We start from the raw sequence: 19531 nt of genomic DNA, 5'->3' as shown, positions 1-19531 counted from the left end.
GGGGGCCCCCAAACCCAAAAAAAAAAAAAAAAAAAAAGAATTTATTTTATTAGGATTTTAATATTTTTAGGAATATTTTCAGGATAGATATAACTTGGAGCCAAAAATTATGTTTCATTGCTTGCTCTGTGATGTCATAGTTGCACCAAGTAAGAATTAGAACATAGATTTGAAATTCTTACTCAATTTCAGATTGAATAAAGGTATCCTGCAGCAGATATTTTTAGAATGGAGGATCAACTGAAGGGCCCAGGTTCTCATGCAGAAACTGATGTTGGGATATTGACTTTAAAACTTTGAATTTTTCACTCTGAATTATTTTTCTGTTCTGAAATGCAAGTTTAAGCTGTCATCAGTGGATTAAATCAATTTTTATATATATAATAAGAATACAACTTCTGATGTCAGAGACAACTTAAATGATCCCTCTATTAATAGGAAGTGGATATTTTTCACAGATGTTAACTATTGAGTTGGTGATTATACTATCAGAATTGTCAGATGGCTTTAGATGGGTATGGCTCTAATTTTTATGGAAGAAAGGTTTGAAAAAATGTGTTTTTCTCTTTTCACCGTACTTAAAATTTAAAGCATTGTAACGGCAGAGGATGGGATTAATGATTAGCTCCTCCCAAGTCATAGTATGATTTAACTGGTAGAATAGGGATAGGAATTAACAATTTCATAGTCTTAGTCAGTTGCTTTCCTCACCATACAAAAAGAAAGCTAAATGTGAAAAAACTGTTTTGAATTTTGTCATTAATGGAAACTGTAGCCTTAAGCCAATACACAGATATAAGACACTTTTGTTGTGTCTGATCTATTTTGGTGGCAATTAATTATGTAAGTTAGATCTACTTAATCTTAAATTCTAAGGCAAAAGTGATCAGTCATCTTTGGAAAAAGGATCTGCTATTCATTATTTCTATTTTTTTTCCTGAGATTTTTAGAGAGGGTGTATAATTATATTAAATAAGCTATTGGTGGAACAGGGAAAAGGTTGCAGAGATAACTTACATTTTTAGGAATTTTTTTGTTACTTTTTAAAAAACTTTATTCATTCATTCATTCATTCATTCATTCATTTATTTATTTATGGCTGTGTTGGGTCTTAGTTCTGCCCGCAGGCTTTCTCTAGTTGCGGCGAGTTAGGGCTACTCTTCATTGCGGTGCGCGGTCTTCTCATTGTGGTGGCTTCTCTTGTTGTGGAGCATGTGCTCTAGGCATGCGGGCTTCAGTAGTTGGGGCACGTGGGCTCCAGTAGTTGGGGCTCACAGGCTTAGTTGCTCTGCGGCATGTGGGATTTTCCCGAACCAGGGCCCAAACCTGTGTCCCCTGCTTTGGCAGGTGGATTCTCAACCACTGCGCCACCTGGGAAGCCCTTCGTTACTGAGACAGCGTGGTATTGTCAGAAGGATAGACACATAGATCAGTCAGACAGAGTTAAGAGCCTGGAAGTATACCCATATAAATATATTCAACTTATTTTATTTATTTATTTATTTTTGCGGTACGCGGGCCTCTTACTGTTGTGGCTTCTCCCGTTGCGGAGCACAGGCTCCGGATGCGCAGGCCCAGCGGCCATGGCTCACGGGCCTAGACGCTCCGCGGCATGTGGGATCTTCCTGGACCGGGGCACGCACCCGTGTCCCCTGCATCGGCAGGCAGACTCTCAGCCACTGCGCCACCAGGGAAGCCCTGTTACTGTTTTTAATTGAGGTACTACCACCTCCAAGGGGCCCAGGGAGCAAAATAAAACCAGAAAAACTTAGGAATTTTTTTTTATTGACCTGTAGTTGATTTACAATTTTGTGTTAATTTCTGCTGTACAGCAAAGTGATTGAGTTATACACACACACACACACACACACACACACACACACACACACACATTCTTTTTTATATTCTTTTCCATTATGGTTTATCACAGGATATTGAATATAGTTCCCTGTGCTATACAGTAGTACTTTGTTTATCCATTCTATATATAATAGTTTGCATCTGCTAACCGCAAACCCCCAATCCATCCCTCCCCCACCCCACTCCCCCTTAGCAACCACAAGTCTGTTCTCTATGTCCGTGAGTCTGTTTCTATTTTTTAGATAAGTTCATTTGTGTCATATTTTAGATTCCACATATAAGTGATATTATATGGTATTTGTCTTTCTCTTTCTGCTTACTTCACTTAGTATGATAATCTCTAGGTCCATCCATGTTGCTGCAAATGGCATTATTTCATTCTTTTTTATGGCTGAGTAGTAGTCCATTGTATTACGTACCACATCTCCTTTGTCAGTTCATCTGTTGATGGACATTTAGGTTGTTTCCATGTTTTGGTTATTGTGAATAGTGCTGCTATGAACATAGCGGTGCATGTATCTTTTCAAATTATATTTTTGTCTGGATATATGGCCAGGAGTGGGATTGCTGGATCATATGGCAACTCTGTTTTTAGTTTTTTGAGGGACTTCCATACTGTTTTCCATAGTGGCTACTTGACCAGGGCACGAACCCGTGTCCCCTGCATTGGCAGGCGGACTCTCAACCACTGTGCCACCAGGGAAGCCCAATAATGGCCATTTTGATCAGTGTGAGGTGGTACCTCCCTGTAGTTTTGATTTGCATTTCACTAATAATTAGTGATGTTGAGCATCTTTTCATGTGCCTATTGGCCATCTCTATGTCTTCCTTGGAAAAATGTCTGTTTCGGTCTTCTGCCCATTATTCGATTGGGTTGTTTTTTTTTGTATTGAGTTGTATGAGCTGTCAGAAAAACTTAGGAATTTTTAGTGCCACCAAAATGAACTTATAAGAGACTCTTTTAAACCAGGGAACTCGATTTCCAATTCCTATGCACTGTTTCTTTGTTTCGGAAGCAGGAACAATTTAGTAACCAGTCTAATAAATTACTTGGTAAGTCATGGATGTTGAGATCATTTATTCAGTGTCAAGCCTTTTGGAAAGGGAATATTAATACCTTCACTTATCTTTCTTTTCAAACTTCATTAACTGGCTGTTAGACCAAAACTATCCCATATTATTTTGTGTTTTAAAATGTGTATTTGGTATTCACAATGTACTATGATGTAAAATAAACTCTTCTATACCTGAAAAAAGAAATGTGTATTTGGTAATTTTGAGATGAAGTTTAAAAATTAAAATTCTGGCTAAAGGTTTTTAGTAAGTTACTTAATTAGATGATACTAAGATATCTCGTATGAATTATGTCCTAAATTTTTCTTTTAAAATCTGTCATGAATCACATATTTTGGCTTATATATATGCTTCTGAATTCTTTATGTTAATGGCATAACTAGCCACCAACATTCATAATGTTGTAAGATTCTTAACCAGACAGATGACTCAGAGTAGACATAAAGGTGTGTACAGTACAGCTTACAATTGAAGTGTGTATTTAATTAAAAAAAAATTTTTTTTTTAAGTCTTTATTGAATTTGTTACAATACTGCTTCTGTTTTATGTTTTGGGTTTTTTGGCCGCAAGGCACGTGGGATCTTAGCTCCCCAACCAGGGACCGAACCCACACTCCCTGCATTGGAAGGCGAAGTCTTAACCACTGGACAGCCAGGGAAGTCCCCGAGTGTGTATTTTAAATAAGTCCTAGAATGTTGCATTTTATGGATTTTATTTAGTCCGTATTACAGAGAGAAGTCTCAGGTAAATGCTTGAATCTTTTCTTCTTGCATACTGAGGTGAAAATAAGGATCATAGAGAGTCTAGGTAAAAGGTTAAAAATATTCCTTGGCACCAAAAGCAAGAGAGAAAGCAATCCAAAATTGACTTTCTACTGTTCCCCTCTCCCCAGTCTTTTTTTTTCTTTCTTCTGAAGCTGAAACAAAAATATGTTTGGGGTTATTAGATATTAAGTCCTGCTTCTGAATAGGTATAGTTATGCCCTGCCTAATGCAGAGAGATTTTCCCCATTCGAGTTCTGTGATGTGGATTATTTAGTAAGATTTCAGTTGGGAAAATGCTTGTGTGCTTTCTGTGGCTCACTCATGTTACTTGTTCTGTCCTCTTTCTGTAGTCCATGAGGCATTTCATTTGTATCACATGTCAGAATTTAAAATATTATGTTTGAAATAGTGAACTTTCCTCCAGTCATAGATCCTTATCTTCTATATTTCTGGTGTAGACTAAAGATTCAGAGACCCTAAATCAAAGGCTTCTATTTTAGACATTAGATTTCCCAGTACTCTTCTGAAGAATAATAACTGTGATGATCAGAATTTTAAAGATACTGTTGTAAGGTCTGAGTGTATTTGAAAGAATTATGGTAGTGTAACCCTAGACCACTTTTGCACTGCTTTGTACGATCTGTTCGCAGGTGGCTGTCAGGTGATTTAAAGTAACAAACCCAGACAGATGCATGGCATTGACTGAATTGTCAAAGACATCAGTCTTGCTTATTAAAATTGACAGTTGGTGACAAGCAGCATTCACTTTCACAAAATGAATCAACTGGAGTTTGATGTGATGAGAGAAGTGCATTGATTGCCAGCAGTGGGCTAGAAACATTTACCAAGTAAAATTTAGAAAAGCGATTTTAGATGACTAAGAGCCTTGGTTTGTTTGCATATTTAAAGATACTTGCATCTAAACAGTTGGACTTAAATACAACCAAATACAGAGGTTGTTTGGATCCTTAAAACAGTTGAGTGAACAAAATCAAAACTATTTAACTTCTGATGTTTACTTAGAAACAAAAACCTAAATGAAGTTCAAAACAGATATCTAACCTGGATTTGTATATGGATATTAGATTGAGAGATTAGAGTGAGGAGCAAGACAAATTCCACACACATTTGTGCTGAGCAAACTTGGTGAAGTGATTTACAGACTGTTCTTTCCATTAGGATAAGATTTTTCTACCTTAATTTCCTAAATTAATGTATTCCTTTAGTCTAGTTTATCCTAATGTAATTGAACTACGTAAACTGAAGTTGCCTTCCTACGGCTAAGAATCTATGTATCTTAGATTTAAAAAGAAAACCTCTGTTTTTTTTCCTTATTTTTGAAATTGGTTTATTTTGGGGTTGGGGCAGTACAAAATTAACTCTTCTAGAAGTATACTATAATAATAATAAATGTTATTATTTTTATAGATAATATTTATTGTATATTTACAATGAGCGCTGTGCTAGGTGCTTTATGTGTTTTGCTCTACTTATCGCTACATGTGTAATAAATACTCTTACTATCCTCATTTATAGGTAAGGAAATTTAGGCTTACAAAAGTTAAATAATTTGTCCAGGGTTACACAGCTAGTACCTGGAAGAGCCCAAATTGATCTGATCCCAGGTATGTCTCTCCAAAGTCTATGCCGCATAGCCAGTTCTACAGACTATACAGTAATGAGTGCTCCACAATACCTGGAAGTGTCCTTTGTTTCCATTATTGGAAGTAAATATTTTTTTACTGGAGAAGTAATGCATATTTAAACCACTGACAAACTTACAGTGTTTTAAAACAATAATTCTAAAAGGGGGCTTCCCTGGTGGCGCAGTGGTTGAGAGGCTGCCTGGCGATGCAGGGGACACGGGTTCATGCCTCGGTCCAGGAAGATCCCACATGCCGCGGAGCGGCTGGGCCCGTGAGCCATGGCCGCTGAGCCTGCGCGTCCGGAGCCTGTGCTCCGTAACGGGAGAGGCCACAACAGTGAGGCCCGCGTACGGCAAAAAAAAAAAAAAATAATAATAATAATTCTAAAAGGATCTGTGATTGTTCTGCCTATCTCCTTTCACCTCTCCCAGTTATTTCTATAACAGTATTTCTCCTTCCTCAAAAAGGTAAATTATCTGTTTTTCTTTTTGGCGGTACGCGGGCCTCTCACTGTTGTGGCCTCTCCCATTGCGGAGCACAGGCTCCGGACGCGCAGGCTCAGCGGCCATGGCTCACGGGCCCAGCCACTCCGCGGCATGTGGGATCTTCCCGGACCGGGGCACGAACCCGTGTCCCCTGCATCGGCATGCGGACTCTCAACCACTGCGCCACCAGGGAAGCCCTAGTTATCTGTTTTTATAGAATCATATTAGATAGCCAATTGGAGTCAAACTGTCTTGCTTTTTATTCAGTTTCCTACCTATTGTAACTGAAGTGTGGGGAATTATTATATATTCAGGTCATATAGTGATCATTGGCTCAACTGAACTTACCAGCAAAAGGATCCTCCTGGTTTTTTGTTCTTTGCACTTTCGTTTCAAATCAATTTTATAATAGAAAATTACCACTTTAAAAGGCAAAGATGTGATTTAGAGATTATGGATAATTCTTACTAAATATTGCATCTTTATTAATGTTTATATTAATTTATCAATATTTCCCAGAGTAAGTGTTTAATTCTATCATTTCAGCCTTTATAGTTTGATATAATGGTAATTATTAACATACAATTAATGTACCTTTGTTCTACCGAATATAGAATGATATTATCTAAGCAAGAAGAAATATGGAAAACTTTTGAAGATTTCTCTAGATTTTTTTTTTTTATTCTCTAGATTTTATGTACATTACTGATGTTGTTAACCCCAGAAGATTGTTTTTAAAATATATCAATTAAGTTTTTCCCTGTTCAGCCCTAAATGCCTTTGAACTGGATGTTGAAGGATCTATTGGCATAGAACCTGATGAACTCCTCCAAATTTCACCAATCTGTTAATAAAGCAAAGCTGAATTTATTAGAACTTACTACAGTAAAGGAGAATACCACTTTGACAGGAAGAAGTAAAAAAATGAGATATTTAAATGGCTTTGACGTCAAGTGGCTTTAATGGGATTTTTGTTTTTTGGCCGTGCTGAGCGGCTTGTAGGATCTCAGTTTGTTGCAACACACAGGCTCAGTATTTGCGGCATGCGGGCTTAGTTGCCCCGCAGCATGTGGGATCTTAGTTCCCCGACCAGGGATTGAACCCATGTCCCCTGCATTGGAAGGGGGACATTGAATTCTTAACCACTGGACTACCAGGGAAGTCCCTGTTCAATAGTGATTTCTTTTGCCCTTTCAGTTTCTCCATGTGACTCCCTTTTGAGAGGAGACTATTTATGTGATAACTCTTTGCTGTTCCTCTACCACTTTTCAAGCCCATTTAAGCATCCACTGGTGTTAAGGTATCAGGTACTCTTCTTCCCCCATTCCAACTTACCATACTCAACTGTTCTTTTTTTGGCTGCATTGGGTCTTCGTTGCTGCATGCAGGCTTTCTCTAGTTGTGGCGAGCAGGGGCTACTCTTCGTTGCTGTGCGCGGGCTTCTTACTGCGGTGGCTTCTCTCGTTGCAGAGCACGGGCTCTAGGCGCACAGGCTTCAGTAGTTGTGGCATGCAGCCTCAGTAGTTGTGGCTCACGGACTCTAGAGTTCAGGCTCAGTTGTTGTGGCACACCCGCTTAGTTGCTCCACGGCATGTGGGATCTTCCTGGACCATGGCTTGAACCCGTGTCCCTTGCATTGGCAGGCGGATTCTTAACCACTGCGCCACCAGGGAAGACCTACTCAAATGTTCTTCATTGGGACTTCCCTGGTGGTCAAGACTTCGTGCTCCCGATGCAGGGGGCCCGGGTTCAATCCCTGGTCGGGGAACTAGATCCCACATGCATGCTGCAACTAAGAGTCCATATACCACAACTATGAAGTCCGCATGCTGCAACTAAAGATCCCTCACGCTGCAATGAAGATCCTGCATGCCGCAACTAAGACCCGGTACAGCCTAAATAAATAAATAAATAAGTAAAATATTATTATTTTTTTAAAGTTCTTCATCTCTCTCATCTAACTGAATTTTTATCTCCTGTGCATTCCTGCTTCAAAACTTGCATATCCTTCAGAATTATGCAATGTAGTTGCAGACTTAATTCAGATAGAAGGCCAGTCCCTGAATCACAGCTGTTCTCTTAAGCAGCACCAATCATCTGAAATGGGTTATACAGAAAGGGTTCTGTACAGTCTGGCAATTCAGCCCTATTGGCTTCTTCTCATCAGGCCAGTAAAAGTAAACAGTGCACTCACCACTAGTCAGTATGGAAGAAATGTGGTATTTTTAGATACTTGGGTATGGAGCATGAGAAATTATATTTAATTTCACGACTTTTTTTGCATCCTGTAATCTTATATCCATTTTTTGGTTTTATCTTTTCACAATTATTGAAGTAGCATAGTTGGATTGGAGGTAATGAGCTACATTGATAGAATCATTCCAGATTTACTGGGTATAAACATTAATAGTATTGTCAGATGTCTGGAAATTTTGTCTCTATTTTAGTCTCCTTTCCCACTTTGCATTTGGCTGTAGTAGCCACTGTTTTGACACATTTGTACCTATATTCAGCTGTTCCAAATCATCTGAGATGGCAAATAAAGAGTATAAGAGGTACCGTATTAAAATTGACATTCTGTTCCTTTTCTTTCCCTTCTAGTTTTATTGAGATATAATTGACATACAGCATTGTGTAAGTTTAAGGTATACAGCATAATGATTTGATTTACATACATCATGAAGTGATTATCACAAAAGTTTAGTGAATATCCATCATCTCTTAGAAGTACAAAATTAAATAAATAGAAAATTTTTTTTTCTTGTGATGATAATCTTAGGATTTACTCTCAACAACTTTCATGTATAACATAGAGCAGCGTTAATTATATTTATCATGTTGTACATTACATCCCTAGTACTTATTTATTTTATAACTGAAAGTTTGTACTTTTTGATTGCCTTTGTCCAATTCCTCTTACCCTCCCCACCCCCTGCCCTTCTTCTCTGGTAACCACAAATCTGATGTCTTGGGCTTCCCTGGTGGCGCAGTGGTTGAGAGTCCGCCTGCTGATGCAGGGGACACGGGTTCGTGCCCCGGTCCGGGAAGATCCCACATGCCGCGGAGCGGCTGGGCCCGTGAGCCATGGCCACTGAGCCTGCGCATCCGGAGCCTGTGCTCCGTAACGGGAGAGGCCACAACAGTGAGAGGCCCGTGTACTGCACACACACACAAAAAAAAAACAAAAAACTGATGTCTTTTTCTATGAGTTTGTTTGTTTATTTGTTTGTTCTTGAAATATAATTGACCTACAACACTATGTTAGCTCCTGTTATACAACATAGTGATTCATTGTTTCTCCCCGTTCCAAAATGATCACCATGATAAGTCCAGTTGCATATGTCACCATACAGAGATATTACGTGGTTAGTGACTATATCCCCCACACTGTACATTTCATACCCATGACATTTATTTTGCAATTGGAAGTTTATACCTCTTAATACCCCTCTCCTATTTCTTACTTCCCCCTACCCTCCTTCTCCCTGGCAGACATCTGTTTCTTCTCTGTATCTGTAACTCTGTTTATGTTTTGTTATGTTTGTTCATTTGTGTTTTTTTTTTAGAATCCACATATAAGTGATATCATACAGTGTTTGTCTCTCTCTGTCTGATTTATTTCACTTAGCATAATACCCTCTGGGTTCATCCATGTTGTTGCAAATGACAAGATTTCATTCTTTTTTATGTCTGAGTAATATTCCATTATGTGTGTGTGTGTGTGTGTGTACCATATCTTCTTTATCCATTCGTCTGTTGATGGGCACTTAGGCTGCTTCCATATATTTGTTATTGTAAATAATGCTGCTGCAGTGAGCATAGGGGTGCTTATATCTTTTCAAATTAGTGTTTTTGTTTTCCTCAGGTAAATACCCAGGAGGAGAATTGCTGAATCGTATGGTAGTTCTATTTGTAAATTTTTGCAGAATCTCTGTACTGTTTCCATAGCTGTTGCATCAGTTTACAATTCCACCAACAGTATATGAGGATGACATTCTTCTCATAATTCCTATAATGCTCTTCAGAGAATTTTGTTTTCATCTCTCATTTTAAAACTCCCATGTAACAGTTGACCACACTGGGAAAACTAGGCCAAAAATTGTTAATGTGCTTTTCTTAGAGTAGAACTACCAATGTAGGACTTTTTTTTTTTAATACACATTTATTCTTTCATTCATTCATTCATTTATTTTATTTTTGTCTGTGCTGGGTCTTCGTTGCTGTGCGCAGCCTTTCTCTAGTTGCGGCAAGCAGGGGCTGCTCTTCGTTGTGGTGCGCAGGCTTCTCATTGCGGTGGCTTCTCTTGTTGTGGAGCGTGGGCTCTAGGCGTGCAGGCTTCAGTAGTTGCAGCACACAGTCTCAGTAGTTGCGGCCCGTGGGCTCTAGGGCACGTGGGCTTCAGTAGTTGTGGCTTGCCGGCTCTAGAGCGCAGGCTCAGTAGTTGTGTCGCATGGGCTTAGTTGCTCCGTGGTATGTGGGATCTTCCTGATCCAGGGCTCGAACCCATGTCCCCTGCATTGGCAGCAGATTCTTAACCACTGCCCCACCAGGGAAGTCCCCTGTAGGACTCTTAAAAGGGCCAGATTTCCACTTGCCATGTCCCAGAAGATGTTGATATTCCATATTTCCTCCCCACCACTACCCTCTTTGGAATAGACAGTGGAAGAGAAAAAAAGAGAAAAATACGGACTGAGGAGGGTATATCATTAAATTTCCTCGGTGCCCCAACCATGAATATGTATTCCAGATATTTTCAAAGGTGTCTATGTTTATGTCTTAAAATGGAATTATCTTTGATTTTTCTTCTTTTTTCTTCTTTTTTGCATGTGGTACATAATTCAAAAAATGCAAAAGGGTATATAGTGAAAGTCAGTATTTTTATGTGTCCTTTCAGAGATAGTATATACAAGTACAATCAAATATGTATGTCATTTATTTTGAATTCTTATTCTTCTCCTGCATGAATTATGGACTACTAGAAAGCAGTAATGTTGCTTTTGATGTTTATTTGATTAGATTATGTGCAGAGACTGAAGGGCCAGTATTATCTTATATTTGAAAGGCCCTGTATAATTTTCAAAGGCCTTTTAAATAATTCTACTCTGAACAGCCCTGTGAAGTACGTAAAGCAGGATTTATCTGTTTTGTAGACATGAAATTTGAAGCCTGAAGAATTATGTGACTTGATCAAGGCTTGTTATGCAATCAATATACAATGGAACTGGAATCAGAACTTAAGGTTTTTGGCTCCTAATCCAGAATTCTTTCTACCATGTTTCCTCTCAAACACGATGAAATGAGGGGATCTACTATATGGTGTCTGTTTTTATGAGGTATGAAAAATACTGTGAGTAGCTATTTCAGAAGAATTTTGGTGCTATATTTTTGTAGTGTTGGCATAGTAGTAGTAGTCATTGCAGCCTCACAGTTCAGAGGAAGTATGTCCTTTTTGATGAATTGTCTGCAAAATAGTTTATAAATATTAGGCGCTTTAGACTGAATGATAATGCTCTAGGTGCCACTCTTGTAACATGGGCACCAAAACTGACTTTATCCAGGAAACTGGGCAATGAAAAACAAGGTCTTTTATCTCTTTACATCGGTGTGCCCATCATGGCTGGAAGCCACGTTGATAGACCTGTCCAAGATTCTTTCCCTTGAAGGTTAAAGGGGAATCTGGCCAAGCATTTGATAGAATGCCTGACTCTTTTTTCTTCCCCACCCCCCCCAAATTAGGACTAAATTGGATTCTGAATTTCTAAGTTGTCTCCTAGGGAGAAAAAAAAGAGTTGGTAGGAGGTAACGTTTTTCTCTTTGCTGATAGTAGGCTCTCATGAGGATGATTTAGTTCCAGAAAAACTCATTCATTCACGATGGTGAAGTGAGGCAGAGTCCTTGCAAGGCCATAATTGGATTTTAAAGCACTTGTCATTACAAAACCATCCCTGTATTTCTTCAACGTTAGGCAGTCCCAAATGGAAGGTTGATGAAAACGTTGAATGAGCTCTGTATGTGAAAGAAATATCTCTAAACATTCTTTTGAGGATGACCTGTCTCCTACAGTTTATAGGTACCTTTATTTCTGATTCATAATAGAAAAATGGGGGGGGGATGGGGAAAAACTTCACAATATTTATTTATATTTTTTTATTTTTTGTGGTACGCGGGCCTCTCACCGCTTGTGGCCTCTCCCGTTGCGGAGCACAGGCTCCGGACTCGCAGGCTCCGGACGCGCAGGCTCAGCGGCCATGGCTCACGGGCCCAGCCGCTCCGCGGCACATGGAATCTTCCTGGTCCGGGGCACAAACCCGTGTCCCCTGCATCGGCAGGCGGACTCTCAACCACTGCGCCACCGGGGAGGCCCACAATATTTCTTATAGTACAGAGAATTACTTGGATTTGTAATTTACTTTTTTTTTTTTTTTTTTTTGCGGTACGTGGGCCTCTCACTGTTGTGGCCTCTCACAGGCTCTGGACACTCAGGCTCAGCGGCCATGGCTCACGGGCCTAGCCGCTTTGCGGCATGTGGGATCTTCCCGGACCGGGGCACGAACCCGTGTCCCCTGCATTGGCAGGCGGACTCAACCACTGCGCCACCAGGGAAGCCCTGTAATTTACATTTCTTAATAAACTTTAAGATTTGTAAAATGATAATCCAATGTGTATCCTTTGGGCCATAATGTAATGATGCAGTTTTTGTTCAGTAACTAGATTACTATATCCTTATTTGTCATTACCTGCTCTGGGCACAGAAGATGATAAGTTTTATTAATTTTGAGTGTTTCCATTTGGTCATTTGAACAAGTTTTAGTGTTTTCTTAGGCAAAAATAAGATGTAATTTGACTTCTCAAAGTGAATTTTGGGGCATAGCATCTTCATGGATATGGATCATTCAGTCAATGAGTCAAGAGTTGCTCGGTCTTGGTGTGTGAGCTGCTAAGTCCAGTAATTAGCCAGGTTGTTGTGCTTTCATATTTTTAAAATAGAGCTAAAACCTCATTGAAGGTGAATGAATTAGTACTTGACAAAGCTGCAAGTCTTGCCAGTATTTTTCATCTATGAGTAAGTGTGTTACCTGAACCAGAGCAGAACCGTTTGCTAATTCCTACTATAATATAGATATAGATATAGATATGGATATATATATATAACTAGAATTAAAGGCCATTGAGGATATTTTTCATTTTAAAGGTATAAGACAAGTAAGTCTTGACCTCATCATAGTCCTCTGACTGTCCAAGAACCAGGGTTAAATGGGCCCTAATTTGTGTGTGGGGGGTCTTGCCTATTTATCTTTTATCCCTTTAAATTGTATCATGTTCCTATAGAAGTAACATTGAGTAACATTCTTGGTGTTGAGTTTTTGGGCTGTTTCTCTGAACTACACCTAAAGTAGTGCCCTGGTCAGTTGTCTGCTCCAACACCTCCGACCTGGGGAGGAATATGATGATGGTGAGAAGCCCCTTGATGTCTGTTACTCTTCGTGTTGCCAGATGGTCCTGGTACTGGACTGTCAGAGAAATTACCCATGAGTCCCCAGGATTGGTCTATGTAATTGATGCTGCCAAACACAGTCACAAATTTTGTAACACAAGTTGAAGATACTATGTATCTTTGGAGGCCTGAAGGTGTGGAAGGACAGCACAGGAAGAAGTGTACGAAGTGTAGACTGCCATTCACCTTCAATGAGGTTTTAGCTCTATTTTAAAAATATGAAAGCACAACAACCTGGCTAATTACTGGACTTAGCAGCTCACACACCAAGACCGAGCAACTCTTGACTCATTGACTGAATGATCCATATCCATGAAGATGCTATGCCCCAAAATTCACTTTGAGAAGTCAAATTACATCTTATTTTTGCCTAAGAAAACACTAAAACTTGTTCAAATGACCAAATGGAAACACTCAAAATTAATAAAACTTATCATCTTCTGTGCCCAGAGCAGGTAATGACAAATAAGGATATAGTAATCTAGTTACTGAACAAAAACTGCCAGTCCCAGCTGAAGAATGTTCCCATGACCTCCATTGTGGATGGAGCAGTAGTCAAGTTTGGCCAGGGTTTTGGGAAAATGAAATACATACCCAGAAACAAGAGCTTCCTAAGAAGGTGATAATGACCAAATGGACTAAAGACATGGGCACGTTCAGCTCTGTCACTGTGTCTGCTATTGATGAAGAGGAAGAGAAGACTGAGGCTAGGGAAGTTGCTGACTTGTGTGCACAGAATGCCAAAGTGATTGAAAAACAGTTGGAACGCAAAGTCCTGAGCAACAGGCAGTTGCAAGAGCTAGCTGAACTAGAAACCAAGAAAGCAAACATGAAAGGGACTTTGACTAATTATCAGTTCAAATGATCAGGACCTTTCTCTGAACCCAGCTGGAAGCAAACATTTAGATCAAGAGGAAAAAGAGCTTTTCTTAGACTACATGGACTGGTTCCTACCTTTATGCCCCAGCAGAAGGCTTTATGTTGTTTCCCTTTGATTCTCCTAGATTCAGTGAGGTCTGTGAGTCCATATGATCTGCTTTCTAGAAATGGATTTTTCTGAATCTTTCTGTATATAGGTCTTCTGTACTATTTTTTGCCCCTATGATGTACACTTCTTGAGCTGTGTAAAAACTATGAATAGGGGCTTCCCTGGTGGCACAGTGGTTGAGAGTCCGCCTGCCAATGCAGGAGACACGGGTTCATGCCCAGGTCTGGGAGGATCCCACATGCCGCGGAGCGGCTAGGCCCATGAGCCATGGCCGCTGAGCCTGCGTGTCCAGAGCCTGTGCTCCGCAACGGGAGAGGCCACAACAGTGAGAGGCCCGCATACCGCCAAAAAAAAAAAAAACTATGAATAGGTCAGTGCTTGAGTGTCTCCAGTTTCTAAAGTAGCTGTTCTTATTCCTTCTTCAAAGTTAATAAAATGTTTAAAGATTATTAAAAAGTAATTATACATTATTTACCTGTTGTTAACCCCACCATTGGGGGAGCACAGAGGTAAATAACAGTAAATTAAAGCACCACTCTCTGCACTGAGTTTACCATAACATATTAATATGGACGATGGCAAACCACTGTTAGACCAATGTTGGGATTTTATTAAAATTTTGTAGTTATCTCACTGTGTATTAGAAGATGCCAAATATGTAAGCCTAAGAATGGTCACCACAGAGTTCCTCACTTTCTTGCTCAGGTCTCTGCCCTCTGTACAGAATATACCTTTCAAACTCCTCCACACCTAGTGTTCACAGCCCCCCTCTCATCTGCCTCAACCTAGACACAGTATTACATCACCAAATCACAACCTCCTTTTAAGGCTGAACTCAATTTTTCCCTCCTCCATTAGACGCTCTCTGATTCTATCATCCTAACTCATGAGGGGTGGTGGTACTTCTTTTGTTTTTTAAGATATCAGCTCCTTCAACTCCACATTCAACTTTGTGTGATCGTTAGGTACAGACTCATGTTTTACCTCCTCTACCACAGTAATTTACTTGAGAGCCAGCATCTGTAACTCTGTTTCATACCTTTACTTTTTATTTCGCACTGAACCTGTACGTAAATCCTTTCTGAAAAGATGGATGAATGTTAAAGAATCATACAAAAGCAAAACTCTTTAGTGAATCAGAGCACAGTTGGAGGTCATGAAGCTTATGTTTATCACTGTTCTTTTGGAAAAACAGTACTTAGCAGCTATCCTGGGTACAAATAAAAATTAATTATGGGGGACTTCCCTAGTGGTGCAGTGGTTAAGTATCCACCTGCCAGTGTAGGGGACATGGATTCAAAGCCTGGTCTGGGAAGATCCCACATGCTGCGGAGCAACTAAGCCCGTGCACCACAACTACTGAGCCTATGCTCTAGAGCCCATGAGCCACAGCTACTGAAGCCTGCGCGCCTACAGCCCATGCTCCGCAACAAGAGAAGCCACCGCAATAAGCCTCTGCACCGGAATGAAGAGTAGCCCCCGCTTGCCGCAACTAGAGAAAGCCCGCACGCAGCAATGAAGACCCAATGCAGCCAAAAATAAATAAATAAATAAATTTATTAAAAAATTAATTCTGACTCAGCCAGAATAAGGCACTAAAGGAACTTAGTTATGAATCTGACTGAGGGTTAATATTCAGTTTACACTTGCTCAGGGGAAGTTTACCCAGACTAAATGACTCAGTTTGTCTAATCATTACCAACTATATTATTTTCAGTGTGCTTTTTTGGTGGGCAAGAGTGAAGTGGTTTGGGCCAAGTTAATAAATGAATTGCTTATATGATTGGAAGTTTACGGGGTTTTTAATGTATAAACTCCCAGAAGAATAATTTACTTACTACTGTAGCAGAATGTTTCTAATCAGAAGGAGGCATCGCGCTGTTGCTCAGCCTTCAGATTTTTGCAAGGCCGTGAAAGCACCAATGCTACTGATTTCTTGTTTTGTTTTGTTTTTTTGTTTTCTCTTAGTGATTAATAAACAGAGTCTCTTGCCACTTAATTTAGTATCAGGTGTGATCTGGTGGGTAGTTCAACTTCAGTGGATGTGACTATAGAATGTTTCATATTTTAGACACAGTCTAATTCCCAAGATTTCTGTTTCAGAAACTGGGACAACTTCCAAGTTAGTTTTGTGAATCCTTTAATTTCTCCTGCCAGACTCATTAACTCAGCCTGTTCGCCTTTGGGGAAATCGTAGTTCCAGACTTCTACTCTTTGTAAAAATCATCCTCTTAAGTGAGTATGATGGTTGAATTAATTGAGAGCATTGAGACTCAAGCTTTTCAGCAGTATATTCTGAAACCTGTTTGTTGTGACTTTGACCAACAGAGAATGATTAAGATGAAGTAGTAGGAAACCATAATCATAATACAAAAATTACCTGCATTAAAAGGTGTGGAATTCAACAAATACTCTATTTTTGTGTTCCACATCTCAGCTTTTATAGACTCAGAAAGCTGGAAAGAATCTCGACCATCTTAGACCCGTGTTTTTTTTTTTTAAACCATAGTGTGCATTTATTTTAAAAAATCCAAATATAAGTGGACCCATATAGTTCAAACCCATGTTGTTCAAGGGTCAACTGTACTTCAGTGCATTGTTGGCTTTGATTATTATTCTGAAGACTGCCATAGTATTGTCTTGAAGGTTGTCCAGTGTTCTTTTGTTTTTAACTTTTTATTTTATATTGGAGTATAGTTGATTAACAATGTTATGTTAGTTTTAGGTGTACAGCAAAGTGATTCAGTTATACATATACACGTATCTGTGCTTTTTCAAAGTCTTTTCCCATTTATGTTGTTACGTAATATTGAGCAGAGTTCCCTGTGCTATACAAGAGGTCCTTGTTAGTTATCCATTTTTTTATTTTTACTTATTTATTTATGTATTTATTTATGGCTGGGATGGGTCTTTGTTGCTGCATGCGGGCTTTCTCTAGTTGCAGCGAGCGGGGGCTACTCTTCCTTGTGTGCGGGCTTCTCATTGCGGTGGTTTCTCTTGTTGTGGAGCACGGGCTCTAGGTGTCCGGGCTTCGGTAGTTGTAGCACACGGGCTTCAGTAGTTGTTGCTTGCGGGTTCTAGAACACAGGCTCAGGAGTTGTGGCGCACGGGCTTGGTTGCTCTGTGACATGTGGGATCTTCCTGGACCAGGACTCGAACCTGTGTCCCCTGCATTAGCAGGTGGATTGTTAACCACTGCACCACCAGGGAAGTCCCTGGTTACCCATTTTAAATATAGCAGTGTGTACATGTCAATCCCAAACTCCCTAACTATCCCTCTCCCTATCCCCCCCAGTAACCATAAATTTGTTCTCTAAGTTTGTGAGTCTGTATCTGTTTTGTATCTCTGTTTTGTGTCTTTTTTTTAGATTCTGCATATAAGCAATATCATGCTATATCTGTCTTTCTGACTTACTTATGGATCTTTTTGAGATTATGATGACAGCTGTGGATTCTCAGGAAAATATACTTGTACACAGAAGTTTGTATTCAGTTTCAGGACAGTCTCACTCCTAAGTCTGTCATGGATCCTAGGTGGTGAAATCCCTGTTATAGTCCAAAGCCTGTCCTTGGGGGGCTAGAGAAGTGACCCATCTAAAATCACAGAGCTTCTAGGGACTTCTCTGGTGGTCCAGTGGTAAAGAATCCACCTTCCAATGCAGGGGATGCGGGTTCAATCCCTGGTCAAGGAACTAAAATCCCACATACCATGGGGCAACTAAGCCTGTGCGCCGCAACTACTGAGCCTGCGTGCCTCAACTAGACAGCCCACGTGCCGCAAACTACAGATTCCACGCACCCTGGAGCCTGCGCGCCACAACTAGAGAGAGAAAACCCTCAAGCCACGACTAGGGAGAAGCCCATGTGCCGCAACTAAGACCCGACACAGCCAAAAAAAATAAAGGAGAAAATAAAGAAATAAAATAATAAATAAATATTAAAAATAAATAAATAAAATCACAGAGCTTCTATAGCTAAATACTTCTGCTAGTCTATTGTTCTTTCTCCACAGTTCTATCCCTTAAAGCACATACTGAGTTTACAGAACTAGAGGAAGGGCTTAGGGGTATTAAGCCTTAAAATCAACTGTTTCAACTTAATTTAACCAGTTAGGAGATTAAAGTACAATAATACCCCAAACATTTAAGTCATTGATTTAGAAAAGCCAAATGAACTAAGCAAAGTTTTTTTTATAATCTGTTGTGGTTATTCAAAGAGCTAATCCAGATCCCTAGTTGATCTAATTACCAGTTTCTTACCCAAGCTGCGGGCATCTGAATTCATTAAACAAATCAGTCTAGAGCACTAGTTCTGTTTATTCATCCTGTCTACCTTTCTTTGGTTTTTGGGGGGTTGGTTGCTTTGTTTGTTTGTTTATTTTTAACATGTATATTGGAGTATAATTGCTTTACAGTGTGGGTTAGTTTCTGCTGTGTAACAATCAGCTATATGTATGCATATATCCCCATATCCCCTCCATCTTGCATCTCCCTCCCACCCTCCCTATCGCACCCTCCCTATCCCACCCCTCTAGGTGGTCACAAAGCCCTGTGCTATGCGGCTCCTTCCCACTAGCTCTCTATTTTACATTCGGTAGTGTATATATGTCATTGCTACTCATCCCAGCTTACACTTCCCCCTCCCTGTGTCCTCAAGTCCAGTCTCTATGTCTGTGTCTTTGTTACTGTCCTGTCCCTAGGTTCGTCAGAACCAATTTTTTTTTTGAGATTCCATAAATATGTGTTAGCAACGGTATTTGTTTTTCTTTCTGACTTACTTCACTCTGTATGACAGACTCTAGGTTCATCCACCTCACTACAAATAACTCAATTTTGTTTCTTTTTATGGCTGAGTAATATTCCATTGTATATATGTGCCACATCTTCTTTATCCATTCATCTGTCAGTGGACACTTAGGTTGCTTCCATGTCTTGGCTATTGTAAATAGTGCTGCAGTGAACATTGAGGTACATGATTCTTTTTGAATTATAGTTTTCTCAGGGTATATGCCCAGTAGTGGGATTGCTGAGTCATATGGTAGTTCTAGTTTTAGTTTTTTAAGGAACCTCCATACTGTTTTCCATAGTGGCTGTATCAATTTACATTCCCACCAACAGTGCAAGAGGGTTCCCTTTTCTCCACACCCTCTCCAGCATTTATTGTTTGTAGATTTTTTGATGATGGCCATTCTGACTGGTGTGAGGTGATACCTCATTGTA

The 19531-nt window shown here is 39.8% G+C and overlaps 1 protein-coding gene and 1 pseudogene across 1 annotated transcript in view; both read left to right on the top strand.

Moving 5' to 3' along the window:
- The window catches only part of GLG1 (golgi glycoprotein 1), a 150461-nt gene that overhangs the window by 56206 nt on the left and 74724 nt on the right, over positions 1–19531 (top strand). The window lies entirely within an intron of this gene.
- On the top strand, positions 13223–14189 carry LOC112393326 (UPF0428 protein CXorf56 pseudogene; annotated as a pseudogene).

This window comes from Neophocaena asiaeorientalis, unplaced genomic scaffold (genome assembly GCF_003031525.2).
Source record: "Neophocaena asiaeorientalis asiaeorientalis breed wild unplaced genomic scaffold, Neophocaena_asiaeorientalis_V1.1 scaffold40, whole genome shotgun sequence".
In the NCBI taxonomy this organism is placed as follows: Eukaryota; Metazoa; Chordata; class Mammalia; order Artiodactyla; family Phocoenidae; genus Neophocaena; species Neophocaena asiaeorientalis.
The sequence above is the reverse complement of the archived record's forward strand: the minus strand, read 5'-3'. Positions and strand labels throughout refer to the sequence as shown.